The sequence below is a fragment of the Gopherus evgoodei genome, chromosome 3 (assembly GCF_007399415.2).
Source record: "Gopherus evgoodei ecotype Sinaloan lineage chromosome 3, rGopEvg1_v1.p, whole genome shotgun sequence".
Classification (NCBI taxonomy): domain Eukaryota; kingdom Metazoa; phylum Chordata; order Testudines; family Testudinidae; genus Gopherus; species Gopherus evgoodei.
Genome location: NC_044324.1, coordinates 111559164 through 111573816, shown reverse-complemented (window position 1 = coordinate 111573816; position 14653 = coordinate 111559164). Strand labels below are relative to the sequence as shown.

At 43.3% G+C, this 14653-nt stretch overlaps 1 protein-coding gene across 1 annotated transcript in view; it reads left to right on the top strand.

The window, feature by feature from the left end:
* Window positions 1-14653, top strand: part of MOXD1 (monooxygenase DBH like 1) — a 107204-nt gene that overhangs the window by 6766 nt on the left and 85785 nt on the right. The window lies entirely within an intron of this gene.

Genomic DNA, 14653 nt, shown 5'->3' with positions numbered 1-14653 from the left:
GACCTGGAATTACTTTAAGTCGCAGCTGCGGAGACTGTCAGAAGCCTGCATCCCAAGAAAGGGGGAAAAAACCATGGGCAAGAGTTGTAGGCCAAACTGGATGAGCAAGCAACTCAGAGAGGAGATTAGACAAAAGCAGAAAGCTTACAGGGAGTGGAAGAAAGGCAGGATCAGTAAGGAAAGCTACCTTGGTGAGGTCAGAACATGTAGGGATAAAGTGAGGAAGGCTAAAAGCCGCATTGAACTGGACCTTGCAAAGGGAATCAAAACCAATAGTAAAAGGTTCTACAGCCACATAAATAAGAAGAAAACAAAGAAAGAAGAAGTGGGGCTGCTGTACACTGAGGATGGAATGGAGGTTAAGGATAACCTAGGCATGGCCCAACATCTAAACAAGTACTTTGCCTCAGTTTTTAATAAGACTAGTGAGGAACCTTGCGATGATGGAGGGATGATAAACGGGAATGTGGATATGGAAGTGGATATTACCGCAACTGAGGTAGAGGCCGTACTTGAACAGCTCAATGGGACGAAGTCGGAGGGCCCGGACAATCTCCATCCGAGGATATTAAAGGAACTGGCGCGTGAAATTGCGAGCCCGTTAGCGAGAATTTTTAAGCAATCGATAAACTCGGGGGTTGTGCCGTATGACTGAAGGATTGCTAATGTAGTTCCTATTTTTAAGAAAGGGAATAAAAGTGATCCGGGTAATTATAGGCCTGTTAGCTTGACATCTGTAGCATGTAAGGTCTTGGAAAAAATTTTAAGGGAGAAAGTAGTTAAGGACATAGAGGTCAATGGTAATTGGGACAAATTGCAACACGGATTTACTAAAGGTAGATCGTGTCAAACCAATCTGATCTCCTTCTTTGAGAAGGTGATGGATTACTTAGATAAAGGAAATGCAGTAGATATAATTTACCTAGATTTCAGTAAGGCGTTCGACACGGTTCCGCATGGGGAACTGTTAGTTAAATTGGAAAAGATGGGGATGAATATGAACGTTGTAAGGTGGATAAGGAACTGGTTAAGGGGAGACTCCAGCGGGTCGTATTGAAAGGTGAACTGTCAGGCTGGAAGGAGGTCACTAGTGGAGTCCCTCAAGGATCGGTTTTGGGACCGATCTTATTTAACCTTTTTATTACTGACCTTGGCACAAAGAGCGGGAATGTGCTAATAAAGTTTGTGGATGACACAAAGCTGGGGGGTATTGCTAACACGGAGAAGGACAGGGATACTATTCAGGAAGATCTGAACCACCTTGTAAACTGGAGTAATAGAAATAGGATGAAATACAATAGTGAAAAGTGCAAGGTCATGCACTTAGGAATTAATAATAAGAATTTTGGATATACGTTGGGGGCGCATCAGTTGGAAGCGACGGAGGAGGAGAAGGACCTTGGGGTACTGGTTGATAGCAGGATGACTATGAGTCGCCAGTGTGATACGGCTGTTAAAAAAGCAAATGCGATTTTGGGATGCATCAGGCGGGGTATTTCTTGCAAGGATAAGGAGGTGTTAGTACCGTTATATAAGGCGTTGGTGAGACCCCATCTGGAATACTGTGTGCAGTTCTGGTGTCCCATGTTCAAGAAGGATGAATTCAAACTGGAACAGGTTCAGAGATGGGCTGCAAGGATGATCCGAGGAATGGAAAAACTGCCTTATGAAAGGAGACTCAAAGAGCTTGGCTTGTTTAGCCTGGCCAGAAGAAGGCTGCGGGGGGATATGCTTGCTCTATATAAATATATCAGGGGGGTTAACGTTAGGGAGGGAGAGGAATTATTTAAGTTTAGTACTAATGTAGGCACGAGGACGAATGGGCATAAATTGGATATTAGGAAGTTTAGATTTGAAATTAGACAAAGGTTTCTAACCATTAGGGGAGTGAAGTTCTGGAACAGCCTTCCGAGGGAAGTAGTAGGGGCAAAAGACTTTTCCGGCTTTAAGACAAAGCTTGATAAGTATATGGAGGGGATGTTATGATAGGATCGTTAATTTGGGCAATTGATCTTGGATTACCACCAGATAGGTCTGCTCAATGGTCTGCGGGGAGATGTTGGATGGGATGGGAACTGAGTTACTGCAGAGAATTCCTTCTTGGGTGCTGGCTGGTGAGTCTTGCCCACATGCTCAGGGTTTAGCTGATCGCCATATTTGGGGTCGGGAAGGAATTTTCCTCCAGGGCGGATTGGCAGGGGCCCTGGAGGTTTTTCGCCTTCCCCTGCAGCGTGGGGCACAGGTCGCTTGCTGGTGGTTTCTCTGCAGCTTGAGGTCTTCAAACCAATTTTGAGGATTTCAATAACTCGGTCCTGGGTTAGGGGTTGTTATAAAATTGGATGGGTGGGGTTCTGTGGCCTGCCTTGTGCAGGAGGTCAGACTAGATGATCATATTGATCCCTTCTGACCTATGAGTCTATGAGTCTATGAAAGCTCATGCTCCAAAACGTCTGTTAGTCTATAAGGTGCCACAGGATTCTTTGGGGATCCAGGTGTGGGTTGAGAGGGTTCTGTATAGAGTAATCTGGGTGTGGACAGCTCAGTGGGGGATTTGGGTGCAGAGGGGATGTGGATGAAGAGGGGATTGTTGGTTATTTTTGGATGCAATGGTAATGGGACTCTGCAGGGGGGTCCAGGTGAAGGTGGTTGGGGCTCAACAGGGGGGAGAGGGTCTGAGTGTGGGGGGAACCAGATGCGGGGGGAGAGGGATTCGGTGGGGTGGGGATCCAGGTGCAACTGGTTGGGGCTCGGTGGGGTGAGGATCCAGGTGTGGGTGGCTCATCAGGGTAGTCCAGGTGCAGGGGGAGTGGGGCTCCTCGGGGGAGTTCTGAGTGTGTTGGGGGGGTGAGGCTCAGTGGTAGGGTCTGAGTATGATGAGGTCTGGATGCATGGGGGTTGGGTGATGGGGGAGCAGCTCTCTTTACAGGGATCCCTCCCCCTGCAGCTGAGGAGCGATGGGTGCAGGAAGCAGTGGTGGAGGGGGAAGTTTGCAGAGCTTCCTGCAGCTGGGGGAGAAATCTGGAGATGGATCTGATCCAGCGCTGGATATCGTGCAGCGGAAGAGGAAATCCCATCCTCTCCAGTCCAGAGCAGCAGCTGAGCCAGGCACAGGCTAGGAGCCACCAGCCAGGTCTTCTGCAGTCTTGCCTCCTGCCCTACAGTGCTTTGCCTCTCTGCCGGCTGCCCTGGGCACCCGAAACAAACTGCTGGGAAGGGTCATATGATCACTCTTGTGGCTTCACTTTGCTTCCCTGTCAGAAAGTAATTTTTCTGCATGGAAGCAAAAAATCTACGAGGGACATTGTCATGGTATAAATCCCCACTCTGAACCTTAGCATCCAAAAGATGGGGTACCAGCATGAATTCCTCTAAGCTTAATTACCAGCTTAGAACCTGTAGCGCTGCTGCCAACCAGGAATTCCAGTGCCTGGTACACTCTGGTCCCCCCAAAACCTTGCCCGGGGACCCCCAAGACCTAGACCCTCTGGATCTTAACACAAGGAAAGTAAACCCTTTCCCCCACCATTGCCTCTCCCAGGCTTCCCCTCCCCAGGTTACCCTGGAAGATCACTGTGATTCAAAGACCTTGAATCTTTAAACAGAGAGGAAAATTCACCTTCCCCCCTCCTTCTCTCTCCTCCTCCCAGATTCTCCCTGAGAGAGAAAGTAATCCTGACATAGAGAGAAATCAACCTTTCTCTTCCCCTTCCCTCCTTTCTCCCCACCAATTCCCTGGTGAATCCAGACCCCAACCCCTGGGGTCTCACACCAGAAATAAAAAAAACAATCAGGTTATTAAACAAGAAAAACTTTTAATTAAAGAAAGAACAAAGGTAAAAATTATCTTTGAAAATTTAAGATGGAATATGTTACAGGGTCTTTCAGCTATAGACACTGAGAATACCCTCCCAGCCTAAGTATACAAGTACAAATTAAAATCCTTTCAGCAAAATACAGATTTGAACTCCTCCCAGCCAAATACACATTTGCAAATAAAGAAAACAAACATAAGCCTAACTCACTTTATCTACCTAGTACTCACTATTCTGAATTTATAAGAGCCTGTATCAGAGAGATTGGAGAGAAACCTGGTTGCACATCTGGTCCCTCTGAGAACCCAGAGAGAACAACAACCAAACACTAACAGCACACACAAAACCTTCCCTCCCTCAAGATTTGAAAGTATCCTGTCCCCTGATTGGTCCTCTGGTCAGGTGACAGCCAGGCTTACTGATCTTGTTAACCCTTTCCAGGCAAAAAAGAGATGAAGTACTTCTATTCTATTAACTCTTATTTATCTGTTTATGACAGACATAAATTCTGCACATGTGCAGTGGTGCAGAATTCCCCCAGGAGTAATAGCTGTAGACTTTCTTTTCTCCTCCAGGATTCACTGGAAGTATTTGATCACTGAAGTGACTTCATACAAATTGGAAGTGCTTTTATTTTAAGCCTATGGCATCTCTAAAACTTCAGCAGTAGAAACCAAGTTCTAAAATTTCTCTGTTGCATCAACTCAATAATCAAATAATCAATTATCAGATTTTCTAAAATAAACTAATTTTTGGAATACTAGTAACATGTTTAACATTTGGAATTCTTTGTTATTTTACTGCATGAAGTTCAGGCATATTTTAACTAATAATTTCAGGTAAAAAGGGATTTTCTTTGATCTTTCAAACTGAAGATAGATTTACAGAAAATCTGTCTCTGAATAAAACACAAAACCAAAAGAGACCAGTTTAGTTATCTGGAAATGTATGTCCTAGATTCACAGAGTTTAAGACCAGAAGAGACCACTGGATCATCAAGACCAGGGTTGGCAACCTTTGGCACACGGCTCTCCAGGGTAAGCACCCTGGCGGTCTGGGCCGTTTTTTTTACCTGCTGTGTCATCAGGTTTGGACAATCACAGCTCCCATTGGCCATGGTTCACCGCTCCAGGCCAATGAGGGCTGCAGGAAGTGGCGAGGGATGAGGGATGTGCTGGCTGCCGCTTCCTGCCGCCCCTATTGGCCAGGAGCGGCAAACCGCAGCCAGCGGGAGCCGTGATCAGCCAAACCTGACGATGCGGCAGGTAAACAAACTGGCCCGGCCCACCAGGGTGCTTTCCTTGGCGAGCCGCATGCCAGAGGTTGCCGATCCCTGATCTAGACAGACGTATAAGTCAGGCCATTAAATTTCATCCAGTTGCCCCTGAATTGAACTTGTGTTTGACTAAAGCATATCTTCCAGAAAGGCATCCAGGCTTGATTTCAAGACCACTTCCCTTCGTAGTCTGTTCCAATGGTAATAATCCTCCCTGTTAAAAATGCATGCTTTATTTTTACTTTGAATTTGTCAGGCTTCAGTTTTCAATCAGTGGTTCTTGTTATATCTTTCTTTAGTGGATTAAAGAGCCTTTTAGTACGAGGTATTTTCTCCCCAGGAAGGTGTTTATAGACTGTTATCAAGTCATTGCTCAATCTTCTTTCTGGTAGGCTAAACAGATGGAGCTCTTCAAGTCTTTAACTGTAAGGCATTTTCTCCAGTTTTGAAATAATTTATGTGGCTCTCTTCTACACCCTTTCTAATTTTTCGACAGCCATTTTAAAATGTAAACACCAGAACTCTATGCAGTATTCCAGTAAATCTTAAAAGATTGTGTTCACTGTCATGCACAATAAATTACAACTGAGATGAAAAAGTGATTATTAGCAACTTCCTACTATTTTTTTGGAACTGCACATTTTATTCATAAACATATGCTATGCCAAGTGGAATGACTTATTCTGTTGCAGTATGAAATAGAGTCTTGCTGAAATGCCAGTATCTATTCAGCATCACTTTTTCTCCATCATCCTTTCCCCAGTGCTGCATCCTAAAACTTTTCTGTAAAATGGGGCAGAGTCTTATATAAGAATGGCCTTACTGGGTCAGACCAATCGTCCATTTAGCTCAGTATCCTGTCTTCCGACAGTGGCCAATGCTTTTCAAGGAATGAACAGAATAGGGCAATTATTGAGTGATCCATTCCATGTTGCCCAGCACCAGGATCCAACAGTTGGAGGTTTGGGGGCATCCAGAGCATGGGAGTGCATTCCTGGCTAATAGCCATTAATGAACTTATCTTCCATGAATTTATCTAATTCCTTTTTTCAATCCACTTATGGTTTTGGTCTTCACAACAACCCCTGGCAATGAGTTCTTCAGGTTGACTGTCTTTTATGTGAAGAAGCACTTCCTTATGATTGTTTAAAATCTGCTGCCTATTAATTTCATTGGGTGACCCTAGTTCTTGTGTTCTGTGTTGGGGTATATAGCACTTCCTTATTCACTTTCTCCACACCATTCATGACCATAAACCTCTATTAGATCCTTCATGAGTCATTTCTTTTTGAAGCTGAACAGACCCAGTCTAAATCTTTCCTCATGGAAGCTAGTCCATCCCCCTAATCATTTTTGTTGCCCTTTTCTGTACTTTTTTTTCAATTCTAATTTTTTTTTTTTTTTAGGTGAGGCAAGCAGAACCACATGTAGAATTAATGGTGTGGGCGTACCATAAATTTACATATTAGTATTATTATGATATTGTCTGTCTTATTATCGATACGTTTCTGGTTAGATTTTTTTGACTGCTCTGGCACATTGAGTGGATGTTATCAAAGAACTACTCTGATGACTCCAAGATCTCTTTTTTGAGTGATAACATCTAATTTAGTTCCCATCATTTTGTATTGTGATGGGGCAAGGCCAGAGGACTATAGTAAAGTAATGGGAAACAGATATATTAGCCACAGGATAAAAAAATCTCTGTTACCAGGATAAGCAAATGGCAGCTGCTCCAGGTCAATTAAGACACCTGGGGCCAATTAAGATCTTTCCAGAAGGCAGAGAGGACAGCTAGGTTGATTGGGACACCTGAAGCCAGTCAGGAGCCAACTGAAACTATTTAAAAGCCTCCCAGTTAGTCAGGTGGGCACGTGTGTCAGGAGTTGTAGGAGGACGTTGCACTGTTGGCGAGACTGAGCAGTACAAACCATATCAGGCACAAGGAAGGAGGCCCTGAGGTAAGGGTGAAGTGAATCTTGAGGAAGTGGGGGCTGCTGTGGGGAAGTGGCCTAGGGAATTGTACGTGTTCTATTTCTAAAAGGTCAGCTACCATAGTAACTGATACTATTAGGGTCCCTGGGCTGGAGCCTGGAGTAGAGGGTGGGCCCAGGCTTCCTCCTTTTCCCCCGATTAATCACTGAGACTGGGAGACAACAGAGACTGTGCAAGGGAGGGTAGCTTCTCCTCGCCTCCCTTGCCGGCTTATGATGAAAATGGCTCAGTAGGCTGTGACCTTTGCCTCTAAAGAGAGAAGGGCTACATGGAGGGTCACAGTGAGCTTCTGAGGCTAGCAAAATCTGCCAAGAAACGTGGGACCCACAGAGACAAGGACAGAACTTTGTCACAGTATGTATAGTTAGGATTATGTTTTCCAATGTGCATTACTTAGCACGTATCAACACCAAATTTCGTCTACCATTTTCTTGCCCAGTCACTCTGTTTTGTGTGACTCTTCACAGTCAGCACTGAACTTAACTACCTTGAGTAATTTTGCATCATCTTCAGACTTTGTCACTTCACTGTTTACCTCCATTTCCTGATCATTTATGAATATATTGAACATCACCGGTACCAGTTCAGATAATTTTGGGGTGCCTGCTAATCACCTTTCTCCACGGTGAAAACTGGACATTTTTTCCTACCCTTTGTTTCTTATCTTTTAACTAATTATTGATCCATGAGAGGACAGCTTAGGGTTATCCCAGGACAGCTTACTTTGCTTAAGAGCCTTTGGTGAGGGACCTTGTCAAAGGCTGCCTTGTCCACATGCTTTTTGACTCCCTCAAAGAATTCTAATAGATTGATGACGCATGATTTCCCTTTACTATAGCCAGGTTGACTTCCCCAACATATCAGGGACATCTCTTTGTCTGATAATTCTGTTCTTTACAACAGTTTCAACCAATTTGCATGACACTGAAGTTAGGCTTACCAGCCTGTAATTGCCAGGATCACCTCTGGAGCTTTTTTAAAAACTGACGTTTCATTAGCTGTCCTCCAGTCTTCTGGGAAAGAGGCTGATTTAAGGCATGGGTTATGTACCACAGTTAGTAGTGCTGCAATTTCATATTTAAGTTCCTTCAGAACTTTTGAGCGAATACCATCTGGTCCTGGTGATTTATTACTGGTTTATTTATCAATTTGCTCCAAAATCTCCTCCACTAACACCTCAATTTAGGACAGTTCCTCAAATTCAAATGGGCACCCAGAATCACTGGTCCCTTGTGACAGTTTTGGTGCTTATCTTTTTTTTCCTTAACCCTCTTTGTCTTCCCTTCTATTTTTAAAGAAAGCGTTACAGGAAGAGAGTGGTCATTGTTTGAGAAGAGACATTATAAGCATAGCAAAACTACTTCAGTCAATAATTGTAAAACCAGGTTCTGTTTATTACCCTGTGAAAGATCAGTTCATTGGGGTGGAAAAAGACTGCAGAGGTTTCCAGAGAGCAGAAAAAAAATCTTTTGCCTGGCATACACTCTTCATCCTTACATGTGCACTCCACAATCACCACCCTACCACCAAAAAGCATTTTCCTTTACATATGCATATATATAAAAATAGCATTTCAAATCCTGGCTATTCAACATAAATTTTGCTTTGTAGATTTTTAAATGATGCTTGGACTTTGATGTTACAACTTTTGTTTCACCTGAGCCTTAATGCAACAGAAGGGGTTTCTGGGGGGGTAGCGCTAAAAGGACTTGAAAGACAATTCTGTTAACTCTAAGTACTGTAGATCAATCAGGCTGAAGAGTATAATTATATAATAGAAGGAAACATGATTTTAAAAAGTGTGGCTAAGTATTTTGAATGATGGGGCAATAATACATTAGTGGCCAAGCATTTCAGGAGTTCAGCTATTGGAGTGGGAGCCTAGTAAACAATTTTGGGAGGGTGCAGAGAACAAGTCTTATGGCATGGTCACTTTAGCATACTTAATAGTATACTTGTATGAGGGGCTGGAAAACAGGAAAGAGGAGAGAGATACAGATAAAGCAGGAAAAGAGGCGAGGAACTGGGGTTATCAATAAGAATGCTACAGCCAAGCATTCTGCCATGTTGCAGAAAGCATTGCAGTGGCATAGCTGCAGATTGCACAGGACTACAATGAACATGCTTGTTTTAAAAAACAGCAAACAGTGAAACAAAGCAATGGTGCCCAATGTAAGAAGGCTGAGAGCTCCTTATGACTCCATTAGAGAAACTGTTGAACAGCTCAAGCGTGTAAAAATGTTACCCCTGTAATATTGCCAAGGTCACTTTCAACCTGGATTACAAGCCATGAAAGTGCTTGGGGCAGCCTTAACTTTTGCATCTAGGTATATTTTAAAAAAGCGCCTCTCTCATTTGTGCTCATGAATTGACACAGCATGCATTTTCATGCTAAATCCAAGCCTTCTCTTTCGGTCTCCACCCCTGTCTGGAATTGTGCATCCTGACCCGCAGCACGTAGCGGTTTAGAGACCCATTTTGAGTAATCCTCCTTGATGAATGCCTATTTTATGCAAGTTATACAAGAGGGTGGCATTGTAAGATTCATCTGTTGAACTTACACAAAATAGTCCTTACTCATGGTGTAAATCATTAGTGAATAGGGGCTGTGTGTCACTAAAAAAGTACTTCATTATTCATTACAGACTTGCTTGTTAACTCTCACTCAAACTAAAGAATATCTGTTATCAAATGTATCTCATAGAGTTAGCTTATTTGCTTATAAGAAAATGCTTGGAATGGATTTTAAAAGACAGAAAACAGTGAGCATTCTCTGTGCTTGACGATATGCTGCTTTTAAGTGCACTTATGCCAACAGCAACAAAAAAGTGTTTAGAAAACAAGTTGAAAGGCAGCAAAAGAAGAGATACAAAATGTGTACCGCCCTGACATATTTCAGTTGGTGCTTTGTTGGAGACATTTCTTGCAATGTGGAAAAATCTCCAGATGACTATTAAGCCCCTCTTAGCTTGAGTTTGGGACATAAGGAGACACTGCAGCATAATTAGCCAGGCGAAAAATAATTTGAAGAGCAACAAGCAAAAGATATAAAATCCAACAGCTAAATAAATAAATTAAATACATCAGAAACATGAAGCCTACCAAACAGTCAGTGGGGCCACTGGACGAACCGGGGTGCTAAAGGACCACTCAAGAAAGATTAGGCCATGGTGGAAAAGCTACATGAATTCTTTGCATCAGTCTTCACTGCAGAGAATGAGGGAGATTCCCACACCTGAGCCATTCTTTTTAGGTGACAGATCTGAGGAACTGTCCCAGATTGATTTGTAAATAGGGGAAGTTTTGGAACAAACTGATAAATTAAAGAGTAGTAAATCGCCAGGACCAGACAGTATTCACCCAGACATTCTGAAGGAACTCAAATATAAAACTGCAGCACTAGTAACTGTGGTATGTAACCAATCATTTAAATCAGCTTCTGTACCAGATGACTAGGGGGCAGCTAATGTGACACCAATTTTTTAACAAAGGGTCCAGAGGCAATCCTGGCCTGTAAGCCTAACTTCAGGGCCAAGCAAATTGGCTGAAACTATAGTAAAGAACATGATTATCAAACACAGAGATGAACACAATTTGTTGGGAAAGAGTCAACATGGCTTTGTTAAGGGAAATCATTCCTCACCAATCTATTAGAATTCTCTGAGGAGGTCAACAAACATGTAGTCAAGAGTGATCCAGTGGATATAGTGCATTGGACTTTCAGAGAGCCTTTGACAAGGTCCCATACCAAAGGCTCTTAAGTAAAGTAAGCAGTCATGAGTTAAGTGACCAGTAACTGATTAAGACAGGAAACAAATGGTAGGAATAAATGGTCAGTTTTCAGAATGGCAAGAGTTAAATATAGGTGTTCCTCGGGGATCTGTACTGGGACCAGTGCTGTTCAACATATTCACAAATAATCTGGAAAAGGGATAAACAGTGAAGTGGCAACATTTGCAAACAATAGAAAATTACTCAGGATAGTTAAATCCGAAGCAGACTGCAAGGATTTACAAAGGGATCTTATAAAACTGGGTGACTAGGCAAGAAAATGACAACTGAAATTCAAAGCTGATAAATGCAAAGTAATAAACATTGGAAAACATAATCTCAGCTATACACCCAAAATTATGGGGGATAAATTAGCTGTTACTTCTCAGGAAAGGGATCTTGGAATAATTGTGAATAGTTCTCAGAAAACATCTGCTCAATGTGCAGCAGCAGTTAAAAAAGCTAACAGAATGTTAGGAACAAGATAGATAATAAGACAGTAGATATCATAATGCCACTATATAAATCCACGGCATGGCTACATCTTGAATACTTCATGCGGATCTGGTTGCCCCATTTCAAAGAAGATATATTGGAATTGCAAAAGGTACAGAGCAAGGCAACAAAAACGATTAGAGGTATGGAACAGCTTCCATATGAGGAGATATTAAAAAGACTTGGACTTTTCATCTTGGAAAACAGACAACTGGAGGGCGGGGGATATGACAAAGAGTCTATAAAATCATGAATAAGTGGAGAAAGTGAATAATGAAGTGTTTTTCACTCCTTCAAGAACCAGAGGTGACTCAATGAAATTAATAGGCAGCAGCTTTAAAACAAAGAAAAAGAAATACTGCCTCACCCAACACACAGTCAACCTGTGGAACTCATTGCCAGGGATGTTGTGAAGGCCAAAACTATACGTGGATTAAAAAAAAGAATTAGGTAAATTCATGGCGGATGCATCCATCAGTGGTTATTAAGCAAGATGGTCAGGGATGCAACACCATTCTCTTGGTGTCCTTATTCTCTACCAGAAGCTGGGAGAGGATGACTGGGGACAGATCACTTGATAACTGCCATGTTCTGTTAATTCACTCTGAAGCACCTGGCATTGGCAACTGTTGGAAGACATAAGACTGAACTAGATAGACCATTGGTCTGACCCAGTATGGTGGTTCTTATGTTCTTATCTCACTGGCAGGATGCTACTAGATTTCATTCCCAGAACTACAGTTGATAGGATTAGGAGGAGAAAAGCCAAGTACAAAAGCAGAGATTAGTTCAGTAGCCCCTCTTCCTTGCAGACCTAGATTTTTTTGTTATTTATAATTAAGGATAAGATTCTGTTATGGATATTTTTAGTAAAAGTCAGGGACAGATCACGTGCAATAAACAAAAATTGATGGACGCCTGCTCACTTTTAGTAAAAACACGGGGGCGTGGAAGAGGGAGGGGAAGGGGGAGGAGGGGGCTAACAACCACAGTGCTGCCAGGGGCTGACCTCAGGCAGCTGCTCCATGCCTGCTGTTGCTCCAGCGGTGGGGGCTGACCCAATCTGAGTTGCTGCTTCAGCCCTGAGGCCACTGATAGAGTGGCCCAGGGGCCACTACTCCAGCAGTCAGCCTACTGGCCAGCTGCTCCAGCAGTCCTAAGGACCACTGCTCCGGCAGCCCCAGGGCTGACCCTCAGCGATCTGCTCCAGTGACCCTTGGGCTGATTGTCTGCAGTTGCTCCAGCCCCACCACTGCTCCTGCGGCAGGGGCTAACCTAACCACCACTTCTATAATCCCAGAGGGGGTTGACCTAATCTCAGCCACAGCTTCAACCTTGGGGCTGCTGCTTGAGGCTGATCTGGGGCTGACAGCTGCTTCAGACCTGCTGCAGTGGAAGAAGTCCCGGAGATCCCAGAATCAGTGACCTCCATTTCTGCCTTGACCAGATCGTATCCTTATTTATAGCACTCTTGTTGTCTTTATGAAACAAGGAGGAGATGAGATTTTTCTTACAGTTCTTCATTAACCCATACAGTTTCATATATAGGACACAATGCGAACAAAAACACTTAAGTGAGAACACAAGAAATATAGATATGATTGTTATCTAAATCCTTATTTTTAATGATATATGGGGGAGAATTTTCCAAAGCACCTATGGAATTTTGGAGCACAAGTCTCATTGACAGCTGTGTTCCAAAATTCCTAAGGTGCTTTTGAATGTCTTCCTCATAATAATTTCAATTAATTAAAAACAAAATAACATCTACCTTATAAATCTGGATCCAGAATGAGGATAAGAGTGATAAGAGATAGCTAAGAGGTACGCATAAATCTCCAGCCTTAAGTCCACCTGAGAGATAGTCACTTCCGATGCCATTTGACTAGCATTTACTTTATCTGAAGACTAAAGAATCCTAGGTTGTCGGGCACCCCCACACAGTGAAGTTTTTTCCCCTAAAGCATATTGTCACATGCTTTGTGTAGTCTAGTTTTTTTTTAATGACGGTCCTGCATCTAGCTCTATAACTTACCATTGGACAAAATCATATCTTTTAGACAGCTAATCGTGATGTAAAGACTCCAGGTGATGGAGAATTTACCAAATACCTTGGGAACCTGTTCTAGTGGTTAATTATCCTCAATGTTAAAAAATTGTCTGATTTCAACTTCCAAACACTGGATCTTATTATGCCTTTGTATGATAAATCAATGAGCCCTCCAGTATCCAATATCTTCCCTCTGTGTAGGTAATAATAAAAATATCTCTGTCTACACTACTAAATTAGGTTGATTTTATAGAAGTCGATCTTTAGAAATTGATTTTATACAGTCGATTGTGTGTGTCCCCACTAAGCGAATTAAAGAGTGCGTCCTCAGTTCCGTGGCTAGCATCGACGCACAGAGTGGTGCACTGTTGGCAGCTATTCCACAGTTTCTGCAGTCTCCACTGCCTATTCAAATTCTGGGTTAAGCTCCCAATGCCTGATGGGGCAAAAACATTGTCATGGGTGGTTTTGGGTACATGTCATCAGTCTCCTCTCCCTTACTCCCTCTGTCCGTGAAAGCAACCGCAGACAATCATTTTGCGCCTTTTTTCCTGGGTTACCCATGCAGACGCCATAGCATGGCAAGCATGGAGCCCCCTCAGCTCACCACTGCTGTTGTGAGCATTGTAAACACCTTGTGCATTATACTGCAGTATGTGCAGAACCTGGTTAAGACACGACAGCATGAGGATGATTGTGAGGAGGACATGGACACAGACATTCCTGAAGGCACCGGATGTGGCAGTTGGGACATCTTGGTGGCAGTGGGGCTGGTTTATACAGTGGAATGCCAATTCTGGGCCCAGCAAACAAGCATAGACTGCATAGTGTTGCAGGTATGGGATGATTCCCAGTGGCTGCGAAACTTTCACATGCGTAAGGCCACTTTCCTGGAACTCTGTGAATTGCTTTCCCCCACCCTGAAGTGCAGGAATACCAAGATGAGATCTGCCCTGACTGTTAAGAAGCGAGTGGTGATAGCCCTGTGGAAGCTTGCAATACCTGACTGGTACCAGTCAGTTAGGAATCAATTTGGAGTGGGCAAATCTACTGTGGGGACTGCTGTGATTCAAATAGCCAATGCAGTCACTGACATTCTGCTATCAAGGGTAGTGACTCTGGGAAATGTGCAGGTCATAGTGGATGGTTTTGCTGCATTGGGGTTCCCTAACTGTAGTAGGGCGATAGAATGCATATTCCCATCTTGGCACCGGACCACCTTGCCAACCAGTACGTAAACCACAAGGGGTACTT